At 37.2% G+C, this 26772-nt stretch overlaps 1 protein-coding gene across 4 annotated transcripts in view; it reads right to left on the bottom strand.

Moving 5' to 3' along the window:
- CHCHD3 (coiled-coil-helix-coiled-coil-helix domain containing 3) overlaps positions 1–26772 on the bottom strand; it is a 262164-nt gene that overhangs the window by 162722 nt on the left and 72670 nt on the right. The window lies entirely within an intron of this gene.

Raw genomic sequence — 26772 nt, 5'->3', positions numbered from 1 at the left:
ACAGCAGGGAACTCAAATCACAATTAAGATGTCTTTTCGGCCCAGCAGGCATGGCTCAGTGGTTGAGCATCTACCTATGGACCAGGAGGTCATGGTTCAAATCCCAGTCAGGGCACAGGCCCAGGTTGTGGACTTGATCCCAGTGGGGGCATGCAGGAGGTAGCCGATCAATGATTATCTCTCATCATTAATGTTTCTATCTCTCCCTCTCCCTTCCTCTCTGAAATCAATAGAAATATATATATATATGTATTTTTTTTTAAATGTCTTCCCACCCAGTGAATTACTCCCATTTTCCAACAATCCTCATATGCAAAACTAGCCAGACCTTTCAACAGCAGGGCTCCTCACCTCTGGAACTGCTCCAATTTGTCCCTTAGCTCTAAACCAAATGTAACACTATGGTCTAGCAAAATAAAACAGCAGAACTGTACCTCCCAAAACCTGCACACAATGCTAATTGTATTAATAAAGCATCTTATTGCATTAGGTTTATCAGAAACCTCATCACAAAATTAGGTCATATTAACTTACAATCCACTAAAACCCCTCATTGTGCATGAAAAAGATAAATTACTTTGGCACCGATCTTCACCATAAAGCCTGGCACATAAAGGTATTCAGATAAATGAGCATACATTTCAGTTTAATTTCATGGACAAAGATTTTCTGATTGCCTTTTCTTCTTGGAGAGAATAACCCCTCTATACCATCATATCCCCAAAGGTCTAAGCCATGCTTTGAAAAGAAAAGGTAAAATTGTTATATTGGTATAAGTGAAATTCTCAGTGAAACCTACTTTATAAGTGAAAATGATGAATAACAAATCGAACTCAGTACTAATCTATCAAATTTTAATTTTAGAAAATTCTTGAGCCCTGATTGGTCTGGCTCAGTAGTTTGGAGCATCCTCCTGTGGACCAAAAGGTCATGGTTTGATTCCCAGTCAGGGCACATGCCTGGGTTGTGGGTTCGATCCCCAGTCAGGGGGATGAAAGGAAAGCAGCCAGTCAATGTTTCTCTCCCTCCCTCTCTCTCTCTCTCCGCCCCCCCTTCCCCCCACCCCTCTCTCTGTCTAAAATCAGTGAACATATCATAGGATGAGGGCCAGAAAAATAAACAAATAAGTAATTAAATAAATAATTCTTGAAAAGAGCAAAAGAAAACTGTTTGTGTTGCTATTTTTAAATTGCTACGTCATCCTGATACACTATAATCCTCAGATATCAATTATAACAGATAAAATCACCATGTAAGTAGCAGCAAAAATACCCACTATGGGGTCAGAAATACAGAGAAAGCAGTGATTTTCTGAAAAGAAGAAAAATCTCCCAATTCACCACATACAGCTTTGTTTTCTCTATCTTTGTTTTCAATTTTTCATCAATAAAAAGTTCCGTTTTCTTTTTATTATCGTCAAGGGCTTCTAAAATCAAAAGTTGTAATGCGGTCCTCCCCCTAAAAATTAAACCTTCTTGCTTTTGTGTTCTTAAATAAAGATGAATAGAAACAAATTAAAACCAGAACTTTGAAATTGTCTAATGCAAAAGCAACTGCTAGAATATTTTTCTTAAGCAATAAAGAGCAATTATACTTACACAAACCAAATTTCTCTATATCATATCAAAATAAATTTCACAATAAGAGCAGCAACATCATGACTCCACACATTAACTCACTGGGCATGTATGATTGTAAGAGAACAGCCATAATTAGAAGTCATGTCACTCCTGGAGTGGCAATTCTAAAACTACGATCCACAAACCAGCAATACCCGGGAGAATGCCGGGCAAATCCTCAGATACACCCCACACCTCCTGGGATCAGAATTCAGGGTGGCCAGAAAACTATCTTGTAGGAAGCCTGCCAAGTGATTCTGATGAATACTGAAGTTTGTGGGCCTCAGCCCTCAATTACCAAAATGTAGTTTTACCCAAATAAATCCTGGAGATATATAAAAGGAGAGGTCCACATATGAATGCTGAGGTTACTGAATCAGGTTATCATCCTGTGCTGTTAAAGTATTTTAAAAGCATATCACCTGAAAGTAAAAATTATTACCTACTTTACAAGTGAAGTAGAAACGAAAATACTAAAAATTACTATTATTTATGGGTCACCTACTATATGGCACGCACTGTGCTCACAAGGCACTTTAGATACATATAAAAGACGACTATAAAAATTACATTATACAATGAGTTCTATACACTAGACTTTTCTCATGTCTACCATATTTGGTATATCACATTTTTAAAAAGTATATTTTAATAATAAATACATGTTTTTTCTGCATTTTCTTGCATATGGCATAAATTTTAATTACACATGGAGTTAAAAGTGGCTGAACTTTGAGAAATATCATGAAGTTCTGGCAAGTTAACAAATAAAAGCAAAAAACTGAGCACAAAAACCTTTACTGTCATAATAACAAATATAGGTTATTCAGCTTGTAATACTTAATACTTGGCCCAGATGCAAAAACTCTGGAGACCGACTCCTGGGTCCAAATCAAGGCTCGACCACTTACTAGCTGAGTAAGTACTTAGTGAACCTCCCTGGGTCCTGTATTCTCAAGAGTAAAATGGATGGTATAATCCCTACCTTACAGGGTTCTATATACACAAAGCACTTAGCACAATGCCTGTGACAGAATAAGCAATCAACACGTTAGGTAAGTAGCAGCAATAATACCCACTATGGGGTCAGAAATACAGAGAAAGCAGTGATTTTCTGAAAAGAAGAAAAATCTCCCAATTCACCACATACAGCTTTGTTTTCTCTATCTTTGTTTTCAATTTTTCATCAATAAAAAGTTCCGTTTTCTTTTTATTATCATCAAGAGCTTCTAAAATCAAAAATTGGCAATAATGACCTGGCAGCCCCATCCTTTCACGTGCCTTTCTTTCTTTGCCACAAGGGCAAGGACCTGGTCTGCTTTTGTTCACTGCTATATCCTGATGCTTTTTTTTAAATATAGACACATTTTTTTAATGTTTGGGTTTTTGTTTTGTTTTTCAAAGAAAGGGAGGGAAATAGAGAAATAAAAACATCAATGATGAGAAAGAATTGACTGGCTGCCTCCTGTTCGCTCCCTACTGGGGATCAAGCCCACAACCTGGGCATATGCACTGACTGGGAATCGAACCGTGACCACTGGGCCACACAGGCCGGGCTATCCCCAATTCTTTTAACAGTCCCTGCCACACGGTAAGTGTTCAAATACTTTTGAATGTACCCATACATAAAGGAACGAATGGCATATTTCCAAACTCAGACAAAAAATGAAAACCAGCTGAAGAAACAGAATTTTAGAAACAACTAGACGAGTTGAACCCTGCAGGGCCAAGCCACCATGTTCTAACTGTCACGAGTGTGATTTAATCCCAGAATACACTAAGTCACTTAAAACAGCAGGATGTTATAATATTTTCAGTATAAAAGATTTTCTATATCCTATGCTATTATAGCCTCTGGAATACCATACCTAACTGTGCTTGATTCTTGGCTGCAGAGAGACTGGGAGTGGCACAAATTGACTAAAAAGAAAATTATTTTCCTTTCTTAATTCTTACCTTTACTTTCATTTATCCTTATAAACAGGCCTATATCTTTAGGAGTTTAGGAGAGGTCCCAGAACAAATTCTCATTACTTACCAGCAACTTAGCTGGACAATTTAATAAACCTCAGTTTTCCCAGCTTTAAAATTTGAAGATTGAACTATATATTTTATATATATAACCACATATAATCCTAAGGTCCCTTTCAGTTAAAAGTTTTACAAGCATCATACATTAAATATATTATTCCCCATTCCATTAAAACTCTTGAGAAAAATGATAGCAGGGAATAAATGAAACTATGGAGTGTTTACTCCAAATTTTATCGTTATCTCAGTGGGCACTTATATTTCTAGTCTCATTCGAGTTTCCTACTACTTGATAAAACTGTATGCTAAGTCAGAATAAATGGGATTCACAAATTCATTCAATATACATAATATAATTATGTATAATTATTAGGTGACATATAATTATTCTGGTTACTGAGAATAAAATGATGAGCAAAAGAGACCGTCCTTACCCTCAAGAAGCTCAAACTCTGAAAAAAACATTATTTATACAAAGTGCGGATACTGTGAAATTATATGAGAGGGAGCTGATATTTGAATTGAAATCTAATTAATACTGACATCGCAGCATAGGGAAGGCCAGTGTCTTAGATTCTGTGACTGCTGTTTCAGAAACCAAAGGTTGGCAGATCTAGGGACCCAGAGGGAGCTCTCTTAAAACACAGGCACATCCCCCACAGCACACTCATGGACACACACAACACACACAGTTTTCAATAAAAATTAATGCAAGGCTTAAAGGGTCCACTAAAGCTTAAAATCACCTTGGCAATTTAGAAAAAAAACTTAGAAGACAGTTTTGCTTTCTTTCCAATTATTCTAAAGGGCCGAGTTTCACATAAATGGTGTAACTAGTTGAGGTTTCCTTTTTTACTTTAGAAGTAAAAGCAACAGACTGAACATTTCTAAGCTGTATTACTCCTCATCTCCCCAACTCTCCCCTCCAAGAAATTCATTTACAGCAACATTTTCTTCTTATAAGTGTCCTTCCTCTCTCACTGATTCATTTAGATCCTTTCACAACAATTTTGCAAAGAACAGCTGCTTGTATTCTCAGTTCTTTTCAGAGCTTCTTCTCAGTGCCCCTTAGCTTTATATTCCACCAAGCTGCCCTAATTCAATGGTCATCTATGAAAGGTAGATGTTCAAACAACTTCTCTCTCATTCTGAGCCGAATGAGATGACCCTGCTTGCTGGGCCTCATTGAAAGCTACCGCCCAATGCTGAGCTATAGTCAGAGCAGGTTGTTTTGTAAACACTCTGCAAGAGGAAGAAGGGGAAGTGCTCACTGACAATGAGAGGCAGCACTTCACTGTTAAAGTCCCTATTACGTGAAGAGAAGGCAAGAGATAAAAATAAGTCTTTCATTATTAACTTGGGTTGCCAAAGATTTAAGAATTATCTCAAAATAAAACTAAACTTGCCAAGTATCTTGGAGAATACATTCTCTTTATTTATTGGCATTTCCCACTTACTATCTCAGATCTCCTGGCCTAATATTATTCTACATTAAGCCCGTGATAATAAGTTTCATTTAAATTTCCTTCCTTTAAATACGTATCTCTCCTCATTTAAATTCTCTAGAGTTTTAAGCAAAGTAGTAGGAGTTTAGTGTAAACTTTTCTTATTTGCATTAAGTAATTGGATAGCTTGCCTAAGCTTAATGAAACAAATACCAGTCTGCTCTGCCCTTATACCACAGGCCCTAGTAACTTAGAATATCCTCAGTCAGGTGAGAGATTTAAGATACACCAGCAAAATCAATTTCTAAACACCAAGCAAATCTCCTTTAATGAATACTATTAGAACCTGTTCTTTTAAATGAAAAAAAAATAATAACAATAAGCTACTGATATACATTCAGCTCCCACAGGTAGCTAGTATATACAAAATCTAGTTCTATATATTTTGGTTTCTACATAAAACTAGCCAATATTGTTTTATTACAAAGAACCAAAAGGGTTTAAGAAGGCGGGAAGGGCATTTTAAAGATAACTTTAGCAAGGCATTTTTAATATATTCAACTTCATTTCCTTCCATGGAAGAGGCATTACTATGTCCCCTTTTTAAGGAGAAAAACTGAGATGTGGACAAGGGCACAGGAGACGTGAGATGATCTGATCTGGTCCTCAAAGCCAAGCTTCTCAAACCTCTGAAAGTAAACTCCTATAGGAATTAGTTCCCATTACATTACTCACCTTCGTGGTCATACAAGGACAGTTTGAAAACCCTGTATTATTCATAATTATTCTAAAACAAGATTTTTTTATTTTTTATCATTATATCCGGCCAGAGGTTGCCAGAGCCAAAATTATTACCAGCCCTTTCCCAACGTGGTCCTAAATGTTTCTCTGAACTTATATACTGCTCATTTAGCCATTCATAAATACTCAGATTTATCTTCATGTAGGTTGACACAGAAGTAATTCTATCTAATTCTAGCTTGGAAAATTACTTTATAATTTCATATATAAGGCCATTATATTACTGAGGGAAAGTTGATACAAACCTCAGATAATGGGTGAGAATAAATGGAAAACTGACATTGTTAGAGATAAAGTGATTTGATGAAATGATTTATTTAAAATTGAACTATGACCATTATACACAGATAATATCTGCAAAGTACTGCAATGTACTTGACTCAGAAAGACTATTTCCAACACTGGAAAAGAAAAATGAAGGCCTACAACCTTAGAGGTCGTTTTTAATGCTAATGATGAATTTTATTTTAATGCATCATACTTTGTCAGAACATGCTGAACTAGCACTCAAAATACTGTTTACGGTTCATTTTTTAAACAGAAAAGCTGAACTGGTAATTCAGCGAACTAATTGTAAGACTATTAAAATTAATGACAGAATAAATATACTGCTTTCTATTAATAAGAACTTACAAAAATAAAAGTACATAGCAAGCTTAATATTTCTCAGTTAAAATTATTTAAAATCCTGGAAGGAATGTTTATCCATTGAGCTTTCAAAATAAATTCATAAGATGTACATTAACATAACCATATTACATTAATATATATCTATATGTATCTATATATAATATTTATGTTTCACAGATGAAGAAATTAGCATTTATTAATGCTTACTTTGTGCCAGGTACAGTATAACTCACTGAATCCTCACAACAGCCTTATCAAATCGATTACTGTATTTCAGATGAGGAGGCTGAGGTACAGAGAAGCTATGTAAAACTCAGGCTTACCGAAGTTATAATTTGCCCAAGGTCACAAGGCTAGTGAGAAGTGTAGCCAGAGAGCTTGACTTTGCAGCCTGCAGTCTATAGAAAACACACACACACACACACACACACACACACACGAGTATATACTAGATACAGGGGTGGGCAAACTTTTTGACTCGAGGGCCATGGGTTCGGCGGAACAAAAGCATGGATGGAGTGTTTGTGTGAACTAATATAAATTCAAAGTAAACATCATTACATAAAAGGGTACGGTCTTTTTTTTTTTAGTTTTATTCATTTCAAACGGGCCGGATCCGGCCCGCGGGCTGTAGTTTGCCCACGGCTGTGTAACTAGAATGTGAGCCATGGGATAAGAACTTTGTCTTATGCACCACTATAGCCTAGACACTAAAAAGTATATGGCTTTTGGCAGACACTCAATAAATATTTTTGAAAGAATGAATACAGAAAATGAGCACAGTTTAATACTATGGAACACAGGTACTCTTTACATAATAGTAACTCAGCAATAACTAACCCTGTCTTAGAAAGTAAAATAACTGCAGTCTAGCTAACCATAAAGTAAATCAGTAGTATGTTGCCAGCTTACGACCTGGTTCTGAGGTGTAGCCAAGAGGACATTTATTCTGGTCATCTACACTTCCACATAAATATCATTTAAAATGTCATTCAGAGTTTAATAAGCGAGATTTACCTTCTTTTCTACAATAACATTAAGAATAAGTGATTCTCCAGCCAATCAATGATTCTCTCTCATCAATGATGTTTCTATCTCTCTCTCCCTCTTCCTTCCTCTCTGAAATCAGTAATAAAAAATGTATTTTAAAAAAAGAATAAGTGATTCTGTTTTCATTCACACTAAAATTTAGTCACAATTTGGAGATTTTTCTGCAAAGCTTCAAAATGATGCCAGATGAAAGAAAACTCAGCCCAGGACTTGAAGCCTACGACTATTGTTGAGGATCACCCACAGATGGAATCCAACAATTCCCATCTCCCCTTCTAGGTGATCACTCACCATGCGCACACTGGGTATTACTTTGTACCTAAAGTCACCATTTCAGTTCTCACTTGGGAACAAGTTCTACCTGACTTTCATTTTCTGGGACCATTTTCTTTTGTTCTTTTTTTTAAGATTTAAAAAAATGTATATTTTAAAGAAGGCTGTCTGGCTACACCTCTCACTAGCCTTGTGACCTTGGGCAAATTTTGACTTCGGTAAGCCTGAGTTTTACATAGCTTCTCTGTACCTCAGCCTCCTCATCTGACACACACACACACACACACACACATATATTATTGATTTCAGAGAGGAAGGGAGAGGGATATATAGAAACATCATTGATCGGCTGCCTCCTGCAGGCCAATGCTTTAACCATTGAGCCAAACCAGCTAGGGCTGAGACCATTTTCTTATCAAATACTCTCTGCTAGTTCACTGAAAAATGCATTTATATTTGAAAAGAATTCTGATTTCAGTTCACAAGTTATGTCAACATATCTAGGGCCTATGCACCCCCTTCTCCCTTAGGAATTCACAGTTAAACTCTCCAAGTTACACAACACTGAATCACCCCTGTCTCCACTCTACTACAGGGACCTACGGCTGCTTCTTTATCTGGCTAGAGACATCTTAAACCAAAATAATGAACTTTTTATCTTAAAGGATACACCAATTGGCACAATATTCAAAATACAACTTAATAAAGGTAGGAGTGGGAATATAGAGACACACACTATTAAATTGTGCCACATCCGCAGGGCTTAAAAATGAACAGTTTTAAGGAAGGAGTGGGAGCTAATGCCCCTACATGACCTGTTACCACCAAAGATTTGTCTAGAAAGTATCCACACCCCTCTCCCTTGCAAACACCCGCAGGATGGAGCTGCAGCTGGATGCTGGAGGAGGGCAGCCACAGTGCCAGCTGCAGGAAACAGGAACTAAGGTCAAATACAGGCATCTGTGGGGTAAATCCCTTTCATTGGTCCAGCAGGGCAAACCATCGACTCCTCTGGCAAGCACTGGCCCCTTCCCAGATGGGCAGCTTCAGCAGGGACAGATGACAGTGTGAGATGGCTCCCTCCTGAAGATAAGAAACTAGGACAATATTCATGGTTCTGGGCATCTTAGTGTACAGCATCTTGGTATCTTAGAATCACAGCATCTTAGTATCCTTATGTATACAAAATATACAGCATGCCTGCCTTTTACAGTGTTTTGCACTTATGTTTCCTTTTCATGCAGGAGACATTTTTGCAGGACACATATTTTGAAATTATGTCCTTGGTAAACTGGTCAGTCTGGGGAAACTTGGCCAGAGAGAAAGAGAAAGAGAGAGAAGACATTATCATTCTCCATTCTGAGACTTACAGAGGGAAAGAATCAATACTTCTTTCCTATTTCAAAGGACTTTCAAGCTTGAATCAAAATACAGCCTCTCCCCCTCTACCTGCATTGTCCGTGTCAGACATACACACCACCTAACTCACTCCCCCTTTACTCAGGACAGACACTTTAATGTTAAAGCTCAGCGCATTCCTCCATCGAGACCAGAGTATGCATTTTTAAGGAAAGAATGATTACACAAACACAAATTCCTTTATTTTTTTAAACCAAGTAGTCTTTGAATTTCTAATCATTTTTCATTCATATACTGAACTGCTCATTTGAGTGATGCATAAAGGTTAATGACTGTTGTCTTTATAAACTGCTTTTTATCATTACATAATTGTGCTTTATTCTTTTAGTGCTTATAACCTTCAACTGTACTTTTTCTGATACTTCTTTTTGTTTGGTATAGCTTTGCCGATCCAGTAACCTTTAACCTTTATTAAGGTTAAAACAAATTATTTTGTTTTAAGTGTAGGTCATACAAATAACACATAGCTCACGGTGTGTGTGATGTGTATTTAACATAATCTGGCAGCCTTGATCTTTAAACAGAGCCGTGGCCAGTCACAATTATTAACAGTATAAACACTGATACACTTAATTTTTTACTTCCCTTTTATATTATGTTTACCACTAATTTTATGTTTTTTTCCCTTTCCTTGTTTCCCAGTTATATCAAATTACTAGACATTCGCTTTCCCTCTCAAAAAAACTATGGTATTTTTCCATGCAGTGAGTGATCATTCCCTTCCTGAACATTCACACACACGTTTCCCCCAGTATTGTTTAAAAACACAATTTCTGTTATTTTCTCAACCACTACACTCTGCAAACTCAGTAAGATGATATCATTTGAATACTTGGACTTTTCCCTCCAACCCAACTCTTAGCTAAGAAAGAGTGCAGTGCTTTTAAATGCATACAATTCTTAGGTTTTCTTTTCAAGGATTTCTCTTCAATCTCAAGAATCCTTACTAGCACCTTTTATTAGCACCTTCGGATGTGGTCTATCATTCATGTGCACAATGCAAAGACTGATCTCCAAGGGTGCTTCCGTTCCTCTCTGTAGTTCTCTGCATTAAGATCTCCATTGTAATTAATGTGTAATGTGGTTAGAATTGTCCTTTTAAGCGTTTTCCTAAAATGGACCACTCTGTCAGATACTGAGCTATGACTCCTAGCATCACACTCCTCTTCTATCCTGTGCTTAGCAGCTGGGTCCCTGTTAGGCTCCGCCAATAGAGGGAGCCAGAGGGCGACTGCAAGGCGGGAGGAAGAAAAGGCTGCTGTCCTGCTTGCTGTCTAAGCCTTTCTGGTCACTCAGGCCTCACTGCTTCACCACATCAGCAGTTTAATCCAGTTTGCCCGCACTTGCAGAAGCAATCGCAATGTACCCTGCACTCTGAAGACACCAGCTCTACCCACTGGTAGGCTCCTCAAAGATCTGAGTCCCAAACCCCTGGCCTTGCCTCCAAACTCGCTCTTCAGATATCTGAGCTGCAATTTCAAAGTGCCTTTGCCCTCCAAACTTCAATATCTTAGCGACTCCTACAGCTTCCACCCAGTGCTACTCTGGGGACACCCAAACTCCAATATCTTAGTGACTCCTACTGCTTCCGCCCAGTGCTACCTCAGGGACACCTTAAGGCTGCACTGTCCAGTGCCATCAATGTTATCCACATGTGGAATGAAATGCGGCTGTCCAAACTGAGGTATGCTGTCAGTAAAAACTATACACTGGATTTTTAATACTTAGCATGAAAATAGGAATGCAATATATCTCGTTACCTCGGTAATCAATTTCAAATAATAATCTTTTGGATATATTGGGGGAAATGAAATACCCTTCAATTATTTTTACCCATTTCCTTTTACTTTTTTTTAATGTGGTTACTAAAAATTTTTTAATTACATAGATAGTTCAGATTATGTTTCTATTAAACAACACTGCCTTAGTGTTGTTGTTGGGGGAGGGGAGTTTTGCCTTTTCAGCTCAAATACCTCATTAACAATTCTTATATTAAATTCTCTTTATAAAAATAACTGATGAGTTTTGTCTCCTTAATGGATTCTGGCTGCTAGCTGATAACACTAATAAATTCTCTAAATCCTTGCATATCTAAGTCTCTTTTTCACCCTGACAGGTAAATGAGAGCTCAACACAGAATTTGGGGACTTCGGTCCTTTTTCTCGGGAATCCCTAGAAGTCATTCCACCTCCTAGTTTCCAGTTTGGCAGAAGAAAAGCCTAAACTTCTTCCTTCATAAATTAGTGGTTCTTTCTGTCGGGAAGCATGTAAAAGAGTCTCTTGATCCTCAAGTTCAGAAACATGAGCAGCCTAGGACTAGGCATGCATCTTTTCTCATCAGTCCCTCCTAGAATAGGCCTCTCGATTTGCCAGTCTTTCTTCAGTTCAGTAAAATGTTCTACATCCTTTCACCATTACTACCCCTCTATCTCTTCCCTTTATCTCCACCAGAATTTAGTATATTTCATCAGCTATACCGTGCATGGGCTTATTCCCGCCCCCCCTTTGCTTCACTATCTATGAAATCAAGATGCCCCTTAAAATTAATGTATCTTACAATCAAGTGGCGATGGTTGCCAATGCTACAAATATCAAAAACACACTGAGATAGTCCAACGGTTCTTGCTAGAAGCACCTTTTCTGAGTGCTCTTCTCTTCTGTTTATCTTCCTGGCCAGTGCTGCTTTTCATCTGCCTACTCACCAGGCTCAGGCCCAGCTGCTGGGCTGTGTTAAGTGGAAGTACCACTGAATGGCTCACTGGTGTATACCTCCAGCTGAGACGCTTTCAGCCCCTTGTCAAGGGAACTAGGAAAAAAGTCTCCCTGTTCCCATCTCCCACCCACTACCCACCCAGACCAGTTGACTGGGACATGGAAACCCAAAGGTTCTCTGAGGAACATTCAGATAGACTGGGGCCAATGCTGGTGATCCTCATGCTATGCCGAACTAACCCACTGGCTCACATCCATCCATCAGATGCTCTTCTAAGAAAAAGCAGCTGGGAATTGGGCTGAAATTGAAATGAGAAGACAGTAGCGATGCTTTCAAGCCTCCAACTCCCGAGAATCCTCTCCACTTAAAAATTCTCTATTATATCTTTATTTTTCTTAACATTAAAGGGCTACTTAAAGCATTTTAGGGCAGAATTGATCTAAAGTGCTGAATGGGGCAATCTAGGGCACTGCACATGAATTCTTATGAAAATAACTTCCCTATATTGTCTTTTCACTATGAGAGCTCCATTTTCCTAAAACAAGGAACCTTGAGGTACAGTATAGCTGGCCTGTACTACAAACACTAGGAGAGCTCCCTGGGTACACATACAGGATGTGAACTACGGACACAAACACCCAATCAAATAAGAGCAACTTTACACTGGGACAGAACACGGTCCAGTTTTGCAGCTCAGTGACAATAAGGAGGAGTAATTGAAGAGCAGGTTTTAGAGAATCAAGGAGTAGACAGATTGCCTATACTGCAGAGTATTGCTTTGGTTAAATACTGCACAGTAATAATCTCAGGAGCAGCCTCCGCAGCAAGCTCCTTCTCTGCATTGCTGTGAGATGCACAGCCGGTGGCCGTAAGTTCAGCATATCTGAGGGAAGAGCATCGTCCCCTTTGGAAAGCTGGGAGCAGAATGAAGTTATACGTGAAACAGGCACAACCCATCTCCAACAGTATATGCAGCAAAACCAATTTTGTTCTCAAAAACCATTTGAAACCCACTCAACAAGAGGATAAATAGCCTCTTAAGAATCAAATTCTACATCATTGATCACAATCACAATTGTTATTATTGGCTAGTTAAACACAGGCCTTAAAAGAGAATCTCCATCAGTCTCACTTCTGAGTAAAGATGACTATATTTTTACTTCAACTCATCTGTAACCTCAAAAGAAATATCGCAGAGTTGAAGGAGCCTTGTCCCTGACCAAGCTCATCAGTTAAAAGTCACCTTGATCTGCACATAAGTACCATGGACAGCAGCACCCACCATGCCTGCTCCAGTGTGCATTCTCCCCAGATAACAGCAATCAATCCATTTTCAGGCCTCTCTGACACTCTTCACCAGCTAAAAATTCATTCCTTAGCAGACATTTCTTTCTGTGAAATCACATTAAAGAAAAAACAAATTCTAACAAAAACACCTTGATCTGAAAACCACACTAAGCAGCATACTGGATTTCATTTAATTTTCATCTTAAATATAAAATGAGATGGCAGAAATATGTAACAAAAAGAGCAAAAACTGTAAAAATCTGTATGGTTTTCCCCTAGTGTCTTTTTAGGGTAACTCCTGGTCATTCCCTTGATAGTTTCCATCTCCAACTCAAAAATTAAATCACAGACATACATTAAGAAATAAGAATTACCCTTCAGAATTCACATCAATAACAAAAAGAAAACAACAAATGGAGTCATCTGAAATGAAAACACACTAAGAAGTATTTTGGTGAATTATATGGAGGCCACAATGTGAGAACAAGGACTGAGCCCATAGCCCGGCTCTAACAAAAGACATTCAGACCCATGTGGTCCTTTCACTCTCTATTCCATTTAATTTATTTTATTATTGAAGATTTTAACATGCAATTTATTCCATTTAAATGAAAAAATTTTCAACTAGTAATATTTATAATAGCTACTATTTATGGAGAACTACTTGTGCCAGGTATTTTATTTTATTTTACTTTACTGTATTTTGTTTTGTTTTTTTGAGAGAAAAAGAGGAAGGAAGAGGGAGAGGGGGGACAGAGAGAGAGAAAGAGAAAAAGAGAGAGGGAGGGAGGGAGGGAGAGAGAGGGAGAGGGAGAGAGAGAGAGAGAGAGAAATCTATGCAAGAGCAAAACATCTTATTGGCTGCCCCTGAACAGGCCCCCACCAGGGATTGAGCTTGCAACCTGGGCATTTGCCCTGACCAGGAATCGAACCAGCAACCTTTTGGTGCTCAGGAAGACACCCAGCCAACTGAGCCACGCTGACCAGGGCTGTACCAGGTATTTTAACAGGTGTTTCACATAAGTTATTTCAGGAAATCCTCACAAAAATCCCACAGAGTAGTTACTATTTGCCATGGAAAGCTAAAGAGGCAAAAGCAGAGAGAAGTAAATAAGTTGCTCAAAATTATGTAGGAAAACAGTATGTGGTGGAATTTTTTGTATTCTAGATTTAAAACACCAAAACCCATGTGCTAGTCACTATGCTGCATGATCTTGATTGCTTAGCTGAAGCCTCTCAAGGTAAAACGTTCTGTGTTCTGACTCAAATCCTAGTAATATACATGACCAATCTTTCTGCCCTCCCTTAACAAAGCCCTTCTGCCGTTTATCCATTCGTGCAGGACACAATTTGCCCTTTGCTCAACCCTAATGCATCGGCAAAAGCAGACACAGGTACTGGCATCACATGGCGAGGAGAGATTAGAAGACGACGGGCAATGTGCTTCCACACTTTCCTTTTCTCACTCCCAGACTCGAGGGTGAGAAATACAGCTTCTGCTCTATTCTGAAGGTATGATCTGCATATAAAATTACACCCAGTGAAGATGCACAAACTAAAGATTAGGACCACACTACTATGACTACAAAACATCGTGTACAACATGATACAAGAATTTTAAAAGGTTCGTGTTAGACCTTTTTCCCTTCGGAGTTACTAAGGCTGAGAAGGTAATAAATTAATGTTTCAGGAGATTTGTAAAGGTACACATGCCAATGCAGTCCCCCAAACTCAGTGGTTACAGAGGTGGCGATGCTCCCAAACCCCCTAAAATTAGCAATGTAATTCTAAATGGGAAGGAAAAGGAACTGGGATGGTGGTGTGAGGAGGGAGTATGCTCGACAGGCTTTTGAAATGGGCTATTTATTTACTGTGGGGCAGCCCTGCAAGAGGAAAACGCTGTAACATTTGGAAGCAAAGCAAGGGAAAGGAATTGCAACATTAGTTAAAAACATCTTGTGTATTATTGTCTACATGTTCCAAGAATGTTTAATAACATGAAATCTTCAAAATCACTAGGTAAACCGCATCTGCTTATACAAATAAAACTGTTTCCACGATGCTAACAATCATTTCTAAATTTCCACTGCATTGCAGGCCTACGGAACTGAGGCATTTTAGTGATGCAATATTACTCACTGACACAGTGCTCCCATCCCACACAGAACGAACCCTGTTAGCTAAACTAACAAAATGAATAATTTATCCGTCAGCCAGCAGGAATTCACGAAGCCACCTTCATTATTAACTTCACATTACCCATTTCTATCATTTTTGAAACAACAGCTATAGGCATTCAAGATGAGCCCATTGGCTACTTACATAGTTTCTGACCTACAGATCACAGGAAAATTAATTAATTCTCCATTCAAAAAAAAAAATCTAGGTAAGCAAGGATGTTTTAAAATCAACCTACACTCTCTCGTTGATTTCCCTCGTTAAACTGTAACCCATTAAATGTCAATAATCACTAATGTATAAAATAATCAACATAACCATATATAATCAATATAATCAATAACGCTCATAGGCTATGTTATTGCCACTGCATAAAAACCAATGTATCTCATCAGTTGTGTATTTTCACACCTTTTTCTACTTGAATTCTCCTTATCGCACCAGAAGTGATTTTTTTTAAAAAAAAGAAAGAACAATTTTAGAAACAAAAGTGTTTCTGTCGTTTTCCTTCATGGGAAGAATTTTATGGCTTCTCGCTGGAACTAACAGGGTTGTGAGAAGCAGCAAGAAACCAGATGTGTTCACGGCAATCCAGAACAAATTTTATCTCAGAGAGCAAGGCTTGAATTCCATCTCTCTCTTTCACTCTGGCGAGAATCAAAAGCTTCCCGGTTACTCCAAGTTCACGGGAGGCCTATCTAGCTTCGATTTTGCAGAGATGATAGCCGTCACGGAGATCTGAAAAATGGTCCCTGAATCAGATAATGCACTTTTTATAAGCAGCTAGAATTGTACCAACTCATATCCAACTCCTAGTTAAAATAATTTTAAAGATAAATATATACTGTCAAGGAAGAAAAATTTCAGGGATAACTATAAATTTCATTAAGATATATAGCAGATGTTACGTGGAAGATGAATATTCATTCCATCTGGCTTCCACTGCAATCATTTTATCTTTACAGTGATTTCCAAATATCCCAACTTAAAATGCTTACATTGTACAAAAATTAAACTACAACACGTTTGTGGTGCAAACAGTTTGTCATTTTTTTTGCTTAGTTCAACATGACTAAGTTTGTTAATGTATTTTGACAGACTTGCATAACATCCTAAAATGTTTTGAACAATGTAGTTTAGGCCACGATGCAATATTAATGAGTGAATAATGTTCTTGAATATAAGGTTTAATATTTAATGATTCAGAGTGCTGCCTGGATTTGATGCAGAAGAAAAATGTGGTTTGAAATCACTGCATTTATCAGGGGACCTGAGAAAAAGACTACAGCCTCCAAGCAAACCTTTAACCTAAACTTTGAGCTGGGGTCTCAGGTGTGAAATTGATGCTTCTCCAACTGAATTTCTAGTACTTATCAGTATTCACAACATCACATCATTTATCAAGTGTCATTCAACAGAACTTTTAAATTACTAGGAACTCACAGGTCTGTGCCAAGAGGTAGGAAAAAAAAGGAGGATTAGTGTAAAAATAACATTGGGTAGTCTGCATTCAAACACATTTAGGAATCAAATCTGCCAGTTGCATCAACATGTCAATTTGATTATTCTTCTTTTTAAAAATATGTGAAACTATAATAAAGTTCAAATCACATAAAGACTTATCTCCATATCTTCTATAAAGGGAAATGTCTAATCTAAAGGATCACACGAGGAAGTTGAAGTTGGTTCAATGTGTCAATCTAACCTAATGAATGGTAATCTGCACACATTATTGGACTTGCTTCATTTGCAAATAATCCTATGTCTTCAGAATAAGTATAAGGGACTTACTAAAATCAGTTAATACCCAAAACTAGAGCTGTGAAGGACGGGAATGTTAATATTACTATGGCTTTAAAATAAAATACTAGTCCCAAGATGAAAATCAGGCTGACTTTTCAATATTTATTTGCATTTATAGTTCACAATAGCCATGTCAATAGTAAATAACCTAGAATTAGAAGATCTGAGTTTAAGACTCTGCCACATACTGAACTTGTCAATATAAGCTCTCTGAGCTGTTGTTTTCTCAGGAAGATGGGCATAGTAACACCCTATGCCAAATGACTGTTGTGGAATCAAACTGAATTAATAATATGAAGCACTAAGTCAAACAGAAAGCATTATACCAATGTGAGTCAACAAAACAAAATCTATGTAACATTTACTGAGCACCTCTAGGAAGACCCTGCACAAAACACTTCACCTACGTTATCACCATGGTTGTTAGAATAAAGAGAAAGCAATGGCAATTTCTATGTTTTCTCATTTAGTTTCTATAAATAAAGGAGAAAAAATAAGTGCAAAAATAATAAGAGAATGAACCCAAGCATATAAGCAAAATGTTTTCTAATATTTATACTTCCTTTAATGTCATATTTTGATAGTTTATATATAGTATCTTCTTAATTAGGAAAAAAAGACATTATCAGTGATACTCAGTACTCTAGTAATCAATTTGATATAACATGTTTTAATTCTTGATTAAAGTATTCATTGAGCATTTATGTGCCTAGAATAGTGTACTAAATACTTTTTTTTAAAAAATTAGCAATACTAACATTAACCACAGTATCATTTCTTCCTTTATATCATAACATTTATATAATGCCATAATTAAGTTCACTCTATTCCACGTTTACAAGATCAGCAATTATATCAACAATTATTTTTAAACAATGGAAATAAAATTGCTTTAACCTGTATACTGAAGAAAACGTGAGAAGTTTGGCAATGACAGGTAATAGTGCCACCATACTCAGTGAAGAGTCTTTTTTTTTCCTGTTAAACTATTTAAAAGAATTAACGCTACAAGTTCAATGAAAATTAATTAACTCCTCCTTAGCACTGGTCCTGATGCTCCTGCAGGTAATGATAGTGTCTCTTTAAGGAAGCACCAATTCTGTAATTAGACTTTTCTCAAATGTGAATAACTGAGACAAAAAGGCAGATAGATATTCACTTGGTACTTTTTTATGCACCCCAATCCAAATATCTATATTAAATTAAAGTAGCTCTTGTGATTATTCTCTAATTTACAATGTACTTAAGGGCAGAACAGTATGCTTAGAAGAATGACAGGAAGAATACAAGAGATATTATTAATGATGGGGTTACCACTGGGGAGTAAGATGGGATACTGGGCTTAGCATTTTTTACTTTTGTGATGTTGCCATTCTTATGCAAATGTATTAAGTTAATAAGTATTAAGTTAATAAATGTATTAATTAGATGTATTAGTAAAATAAAATATGCTAGAGCAGCACTGATTAATAAAATATAATGCAAGCTACAGATATAATTTTAAATTTTCTAAAAGCTACATTGAAAAGGTGAAAAAGCAGATCAAATTAAAGTTAACAATATATTTTATTTAGCCCAATACATCCAAAATATTATGATTGCTACATGTAATCAATACAATAAATTATTAATGAAATATGTTGTATTGCTTTTTTCATATTGAGTCTTTGAAACCTGGTATGTGTTGTATACTTAGAGCAAACCTCAATTCAAACCAACCACAGTTCAAGTGATTAATAATTTGCCTGTAGCAATAGGATAGCAGAGTTACAAAAAGTTTCAAAGGCATATGTAGGCACAAAGTAGGTAATTTTCTTCCAAATTTTTCAAAGCAATTAAGAGATACTCATTAAAACTTCTCTCTCATCAATTTTCAGCTCATATCATACTTCTGTTTCACTGTGGATCCAGGTTTAGCTTTTGATAGCATCTTCCTCACTAAACAATAATGTAACTTTTCTCTGCAAGGTCATATTTAGCTTGCTATTCCATGATCTCTACCACCCTTGCATGTTGTTTACCTTCCTGACATATATATAAGTTTTTTCCAGAGAGGAAGGGAGAAGGAGAGAAAGATAGGCTGCCTCCTGCATGCCCCCCACTGGGGATTGAGCTGCAACAGGGGCATGTGCCCTGACCGGGAATCAAACCATGACGTCCTGGTTCATAGGTCAATGCTCAACCACTGAGCCACGCCAGCCAAGCTATATGAGAATTCTTAATTACATATTTGTGTGGAATGCCACTGACTATCTTTATTTCAGGGCTTTAACTACATTAGCAGAGTTGACTACTGAGAATCACCTGGCTCTCCTTTCAGAAAATCAATGCACCCCTTTCCCTCCCATGTAATACTCCAATACTCTAGCAGAAGAGTCCTGTGGACTTCACAGAGGGTCTTCCCAGCCCTTAAAAATAATTTTCTGAGCAAGCAAAAAAAGTGAAGACACCAATACATAAGAACCAACCATTGAGCACCAACAGCAATTTTAAAAGTTATATGTGTGTATGTGTGTGTGTGTATAATATACACTGAGTGGCCAGATTATTATGACCACCCCATCAGTACTCCGTTGAGCCACCTTTTGCCTTCAATACTGCAGCGATTCTTCTTGGCATTGACTTCACGAGATGTTGAAAGGTGATGCAAGGAATCTGACACCATGCCTGATGAATAGCACTGTCCAGTTCTGTGAGGTTTGATGGTGGTGGAACCAGCTGCCTGATGGCTCTTTTAACTTCGTCCCACAAATGCTCAATTGGATTGAGATCTGGTGATTGTGGGGGCCACCTAAGCAAGGTAAAGTCTCCCTCATGTTCTTGAAACCACTCCTGCACAATACGAGCACCGTGGCATGGCGCATTGTCTTGTTGGAAGAAGCCATCTCCATTGGGATACGCCATCAACATGATAGGATGAACTTGATCAGCAACGATACTTAGGTATGTTGTGCTATTCAGACGTTTATAATGACCTGGCCCTCTAGCAACTTCAGCGTGAAATTATAGCTAATTTGCCTACAAATGTCAGGTGGTCATAATAATCTGGCCACTCGGTGTATATATATATATATATATTTATAAAGAAATATTTTTCAAACTAAAATATCGGTAATCTAATAAGGAAAAAATGCCCTCATTCCACCCACTTAGCACTTCTGAACTAGACATGGGCACACCCTTGGGAAAAGACCATCAATGGCTCATGCAAAAAAGAAAAAGTTCACCTAGCTTCATTTCGCTTGTTTTTCCCTCATTTTCACCAATATAGACTTTCTACCTTCTTTGAAATGATAAAGGCAAGAATAAATTAGAAAGGCCACATGCAGAGAACATTAGACAGAGATTTTTCACTCCCTACCACATGGATAGATGTGTAAGATAGATCACATTTATGGAGTATTTACTGTAATTCTGTTGAGTCTCTGTATTGTGCTAAGAACTTTACATGCAGATGTCTCTTTTAACCCTCAAAATAATCCTGAAAATAACCCAAGGGTGGAGATGTTATTATTGTCTTACATCTTACAGAGAAAACTGACCCCTGAAAAAGTTAATACACTATGTAGTTTCCAAACTAATAAAGTTGGAATTCAAGTCCTAGCCATCTGACCCAAGACTACACTCTTAACCATCATATTCTACTGCTCTTCAGTTCAGGGAGAAGAGTTCTCTGTAAGAAAAGCATTTTGTATTGTTTAATGATGGTGTACCAGTGGTATCATCTTATTTAACCTTCATGCAACAACAAGTTTATCAGGTTGGCATTCTTACTTAACCCAATTTCAAAACTGAGGAAACTGAGGTGTAGAAGGGTAAATCACCTATTCAAGATCTCAGATTACTAAGACAAAGCTAGCATTCAAATCACATCTCTAACTCCAAAACAACATAACCTTTAGCCCGTTTTTCCCCCTCATAATGTAGGTGGCATGGCAATTACTACAATGGTAGAAATCATTAGGCTTTCCTATTACTAAAATAATTTTATTTGGAGTATGTAACAGTTCACAAAGGGCATTCTTTATAGAGAGACAGCCTGGATGAAAGTAAGCACTTCAAAAATAAAAAACAAAGCCACTCATATAAGAATACTCTTAGAGGCTACAACACTTCTTTAATTTCTAATTCATTTTCAGCTTATTTTAATAGAATTAACTCAGAGCAGGAGTGCTATTGAACACATTTATAATTTTTTTCTTTTCAAGTGTCTATAGAACCCTTTTTAAAACTGCCCTTCCATTAAATGTCACATAACAATAATGCCTCCTGAAACCTTGATATACAATACACTAATGTTGGCAATGAATGTTGCAATGATATTTATTTACTACTAGAGGCTCAGTGCACGAAATCATGCATGGGTAAGGTCCCTAGGCCTGGCCTGTGATCAGGGCCATTGGCAGTTTGCAGGCTGGCCACACCCCCGGTCAGGGTGGGGATCCCCACTGGGGGGCAGGGCCAGCCGGGGCGAGGGGCCGCAGTCATTCTGGTCACTGGTCATTCTGGTCATTCCGCTGTTTTGGTCTCTGGGCTTTTATTATATAGGATTTGTTTAAGTAGAGATTGAACAAGAATAAAAATGAAAATGAGTAACATTATTATGTTTCATTACAGATTCCAGAGGGAAATGAAATGGCGAAGTCATTGAAAATGCACATGAAAAATAAATTATTTTTTTAATTTCTAAGAACTTATATATATCTGGGAGTGTGGAAATGGGGAATGAGGTCAATTCAGACAGTTTTGAAAAAAAATTAATCCTAAAAGCATTAAGAATCTATCTACATATTAAAATTAATGAAGATGAATCTCCAAAAGCTGATTTTCGTGTAAGATAAATGTTTCAAAGACAATATGCAACATGATTTACAGAAAATTGCTTGTAAAACTTGAAACTCCCATTACTAGCAATTTTCAAAAAGCCCCTTAAGATCCAGGTCTACAGGGCTAAAGGAGTACAAAATTGGCAAACATGCTCTTAAAATAGCAGGCGACCTGTGTACTTTAAAAATGGGCTTTAAATGGTAAATTAAACTCTCTGGATTTGGGTCAGTCCCAGGGAAAACAAAATAAATCATTACTTTTTTAAAAACAAAATTAAGGATAACGAATACCACCACTGAGTTTTTTATTTTTATCTGTGTAACATACATAAAACTGGTTAAATCTCACATAACTCAAAACTTTAATAATTGAGGAAATGATAATTCCGTCACTGTCCTTCATCAGTGAACAAGCACCATTTGGCAGTAAAGGCCAATTTAACTTCCTTACCATGACAAAGCACTACAATTTATAGTGAGTTGTCAAGTTCAGATTTAGATACTCTTCCATTCCACACTTGCAGAGGCTCTATACTTCAACACACCATCTTGCCCATAATAATTTGCCACCTTTGACTGGCAACTCTTTGGCCCACCTGTTTTACTCCCACAAACTTAACTGCTTCGATTAAAAAAAATAGATGAATAAGGACAGATGACATTTTTATAAGTCAATGAAATCCTAACCCTAACCCCTCTTAAAACTTCAAGCCACAATCACTGGAGAGCCCTGATGAAAATAACTTCCATTAGAAAATCAACACTTAGAATTTCGGACCTGAAAGATACCTTAAAGATTTACTATAAGGATCATTTTCTGCTGAGGAAGAGCTATAAAATAAAACCATACCCATCAGTTTTTGCATCTGTCAATCTGTCCATCCTTTAGGGACTGAATTGTGTCCTTTCTATACTTCATAAGACTATATTTAGAGATGGGTTCTTTAAAGAGGTAATTCTGGTTAAATGCAATCAGAAAGCTGGGGCCCTAATCCAGTAGGACTGGTGTCCATATAAGAAGAAGAGACATCAGGGATGTGCTCTACAGCAGCGGTCACCAAACTTTCGGACCTCACTGACCACCAGTTGATGACCGCAGCTCTAGAGAAAAAAAGGCCACGTTGAAAACACAGAGAGAAGGCGGCCATCAGCAAGCCAAGGAGACGGGCCTCAGGAGAAACCAAACCTGCTGACACTTTATTTGGACTTCCAGCCTGCAGAACCCTGGAAAAATAAATTTCTGTTGTTTTAGCTGCCCAGTCTGCAGTATTTTTTTTTTTATAGCAGCCCTGGCAAATGAATACACCATCTCCTGAAGGTGTATTCACCAGAGTTAGCTCTTCTGACAGCAGTGCAAAGATGAGCTATGACAGCAAAAGGCAAGTTCCAAAGAAACTGGCTTACCAGTAAAAATAAAACTGAAACGACCCCAAGATTTAAAGCAATATCCAGCATAGAGGTCAAGCTAACCTATCTCCTGGTTGAACTTGAATTATGACTTATGTCCAAGAGAATGAGAACAATTAAAGACACTGGGGTAATTAAGCAGCAGAAGGAAGATAATATGAGTAAAAATGCAATGTAAAGGGGGAATAGTTTCCAGACCCAGGCTGGGAAAGAAGCAAGAGAAACTTTTTACACACAGTATTCTACAATGAAGAAAAGCTTAAAATCCAGTACCAAATAGATCACTGTGGTTCAGTGATCTATGGATTCTAATCACCACGATACAGCAAACTGAATAAAGTCTATTTGGGTTCTGCTGGTTTAACGAACGCATGAAACCTCCACAGTAATATTTGTAATTCACGAGATTAATAGTTATAGAAGTAGTTGTGGTAATAATCATTATCGTTTGTATTATTATTAAAAATAGCATTATTACAAAAGCTTATGGGACTAATGCAAACGCAACATATTATTGGATCTTCACTACAATACTATGAGAGATTTTGCTCTTGCATAATAGTTTTCATTTTTTAAAGATAAGGAAAATGCTCAAATAGCTAATAAGTAGCGACGGCAGGACTAGAATCCTGGTCTTCTGATTCCCAATTCTGGGTTGTTTTTTGTCTCAAAATATACCCATGCACACACTAAAATCTCTTTTTCTCTAACATGCCATTTCATTATCTTAATCGGCATTATGTGGTGTGTAAGAGTGAAGGGCATGTATGTCTCCAGGCTCCCTCACTCCAGGTGAACCTAAACAATGAAATAGTTTTGTGCATCTGCTATTAGTCTGGAATCAAGAAAAATTCTAGCAAAAATATTTACTTATATTTTTTAAAATAATAAGAACATATAATGTAATTATGCTAATTACAAATGTAATATCAGGTAATTATAGAGAATCAAGAAAAAAAGTGTAAGCTATGTAATTTTTTAAAGCCTAGAGTTCAGTCATCCACTTCACTTGCCACATTTTTTCATCTGAATCTTCAGATTTACTTGATTTTCCATTTATTTATTTATTTATTTATTTATTTATTTTTGTAGCAAGTATAAAAGCAAACATATTATCCTTCAACAGATAAAAGTATGGTCAAACTCAACAGTTATTTATTTAGTACATATCATGTGCAGAGCATTGTTTATAAAGCTGCAAATAACTCAAAGCTTGTTTATTTCTTCTACTGACACTTGATTTTATGACAATCACACATTCACAGATACAGCAAGTTGATTGGATACCTAACTCACATTTAGGCCAGATCTGTTGTGGCTTAGAAATATCATTGAGTTCACTCCCGGGGCAAACGGAGACCACCAGCTGCCCCTCTCAATGTTGTATATCTATTGTATCTCATCAGCTGTATACAGGCCTTAGTGACAGGTTTTTATATCTTATAGCAGATAACAAGAGAACATTATTAAAATTAAATTACAGTTTAAATTGAGGGGTTTTTTAAAACTACATAGGCTTAACAAAAACCCAAAATGATCTGGCAAGTATTTACTAGGTGTTTAAACTCTCACGGCATTTATTCCATCAGTAACAAGACTATTCCATCACACTAAAAACCACCCATCTAGAAATAATGAAAATACTTGCCAAAGGAATAGATAAATAAGGCACGGTGACATGGGCATAAAATAAAACAACAATGGTTTTACTACTGTGTTCCCAAACAGTGAGACACAAGTAAAGGTTCATATTGGTAGTAAGTTAACTAACCCAATTTCTTGAAGGTAATTTGACAATAATAGTATTTTACATAACCTTTGATCTAGTAATTCCACTTACAGAAATTTACCCTAGGGAAATAATACTGGCTACCGATAAATTTAATAACAATAATATTTAAAACAGTGTGTTCATAATAGTGAAACATTTTCAAACCATTTTGTTGGGAAGACTAAATGTCTAATAGTGAACTGCCATGAATTTATCTAATGACAAAACAGTCCATGATATATCTTAAGAACAAAAATAAAGAAACTTGGGAAAATGACAGGGACAATATGACACCACTTCTGTTACTTTCCCCTATGTGTTAATGCCTGTATACCAAAATATTTACAATGATTTTGTGTGACTAGTGGGATTTTCTATACAGTGTATACTATTTTTGTGATTAGGAAAAAAAAACACTTCTTTTTACTATCATGTGACTTTTGCTTTGATCCATAGATATTCTAAGGTGCTAGGAAGATATTATGGGTGAGATGATGAGAGAACATAGAAACGCAGACCAGGTATAGGGAGCTCAGAGATGCAATATGTCTCCATCGGCAAACGCGTCTGGGAAATGTTGGACTCTCTGTTTAACCTTATTTGACTGTTTAACTCTCTGTAGCTTCGGGTGTGGCTGGCTACCCAGAAAGCTGCAATGCCACCAAAAGATAAACGTCAGGCCTCAGGAAAGAGGTTAATGACTGTATACAGTGTGATAACTGTCTGATGCTAACTGTTAACTTATGAATGCATTGTTCTTTCTGGTGGTCTATGTCACTACCTACCATAAGGTTTTACTATTAACCCCCTATAAAAAAGAGACCCTGTCCTGGGAGGGAGTGGATCTCTTCCTGGCTGGCCGCTACTGGGAGCAAGCAGCTGCTTTGCCCAAGAATATAATTTTCTCCTATTAAAACTCTTATAAATTTGAATAAGGCCACGTGTCAGTTCTTCAGAATCGATCCTGAATTTAGACTTTTGGGCTTCCCCGCAACACCAGCTTACAATAAAGAATTGACTATGGAACAAGATAAGAGAAACAAGCAGAGATGAACTCCAGGAGTGGCGGGGACATGGTCAGTAATCAGGAACCAATTCCCTTATCAACAGCCTAAGGGGCCACCAAAGGTGGGCACAGAGATGACTATATCACAGCTGATGCCGACTCCGGATCTTCATAGCATTTAAATACCCAAAGGTAACGAGCAACTCTCTGGACCTCCTTGGGGGCCCCAAGCTCTGCTGAGCCTTCTCCCCACAATGATACAATACATTGCAATCTTCTGCGTCTCCCAATCTTCTGTGACTTTCAGCATCTTGATTAATTTATTTGCCCTTTCAAAATGTCCTCTAATTCATTACAGCCTTCCTGGAATTGCTGTCTGGCTTCTCAACATGTGATATCAGATGTCCCATAAACAACAGGACTATTATATTAAAATCGTGAATTAGATCCAAGCATTTCTCCCCAAGCCTATTAACTTGATGTTCTACAGGTTGAATCTCATTTAATTTGCCA

Source organism: Myotis brandtii, unplaced genomic scaffold (genome assembly GCF_000412655.1).
Source record: "Myotis brandtii unplaced genomic scaffold, ASM41265v1 scaffold1084, whole genome shotgun sequence".
Classification (NCBI taxonomy): domain Eukaryota; kingdom Metazoa; phylum Chordata; class Mammalia; order Chiroptera; family Vespertilionidae; genus Myotis; species Myotis brandtii.
The sequence above is the reverse complement of the archived record's forward strand: the minus strand, read 5'-3'. Positions and strand labels throughout refer to the sequence as shown.